The sequence below is a fragment of the Geospiza fortis genome, unplaced genomic scaffold (assembly GCF_000277835.1).
Source record: "Geospiza fortis unplaced genomic scaffold, GeoFor_1.0 scaffold271, whole genome shotgun sequence".
Classification (NCBI taxonomy): domain Eukaryota; kingdom Metazoa; phylum Chordata; class Aves; order Passeriformes; family Thraupidae; genus Geospiza; species Geospiza fortis.
The window spans coordinates 247,906-249,094 of record NW_005054405.1 but is presented as its reverse complement, the minus strand read 5'-3'; positions in this window follow the sequence as shown (position 1 = coordinate 249,094).

Sequence of the window (1,189 nt, the reverse complement as noted above, 5' to 3'; positions counted from 1 at the left end):
TTTTTCTACTTTTACTGATGGCACACAGTATTACAAACTTTTGCAATGTTATCATGAGTCTTCTGCTGCTTGGTAAGTTCTTTAATTACCAGCTTCTTTGTTTATCTGGTTATCCATGAATTTCTGTTTTACATTTTTAAAAAAAGCACCTCTGATAGAGCAAGATTGTTGCACCCTGCAGAAACAAATGGACAAAATGCAGCTTTATTTTGTGAACCAGGTGCCCTTTATTCATCAGAACATAATTTTTTTGCCAAGCCTTTTTTTTGCTCTTCATAATTGCTTTGTTTCAAGTCCTGATTTCATGGGGTTTGGACTGGCAATAGCCAACAAATGCAGCTTGTTTCTGTTTGGGTGTCTGCAGGTGATTTTGGTGGTGTTCATTCTGGGGCTTCCAGCAGCCTGCTCCAGTGGAAGGTATCCCTGTCCATGGCAGGGGGTTGGAGTGAAATGATCTCTGAGGTCCCTTCTAGCCCAAGCCATTCTTTGATTATTTCTCTTGCTACAAGAATGACCCCAATGTCCTGTCAGTGTTGACAGCTCAGCTTGTTGCAATCTGCAGGGATTTTTCCATGCTGGATATTGCTGGCATGCAGGCATATTCCAGTCAGCAGACAAGCCCTTTCCATTACAAGGCAAGCTGTGGATATTCAGGTGCAAAACCTCCCCCTCTCTCAGCCCAACAATTCCATGAGGCTTTAAATCTCACTGGAGCTGGCTCCCTCATGCTATATTAAGTCCTGTCTTTCCAAACTTAGGGTTCCTGATGGGACGAGGGAGATAATGTTGGTATTTAGGGAGCAGACGGGAAGCAGAGCCGTCTGTCTGGGAAGCCGCCTCGGCCTCTCGAAGCGTAGTTGAGACAACACCAGCGCTGCGGAGGCAGAGGTAGGAAATTACTCAAGGTGTTGTGTGCTGGCAACAAAACACCGGTAGCTTAAAATGCTCTGCGGCTTTTATTTTCCCTTCGCAGCAGAGGGAAATAAGCACAAGAATAACCCACGAGGAGGCAGGGTCTGGAAAAAGCCTCCAGCTTCCCGTGCGGGAAAGCAGCAGCATCAGCATCATCGTCCACTCTGCCCCCGCGCTCCCCGACTCTGTGGAAGTCTTCAGCCAAGGCCAGCGGGACCGGGGGCTCCCGGCCGGGGCGGGGCGGGCCGGGGCTCAGCCCAAAACACCGCCGGGCCCG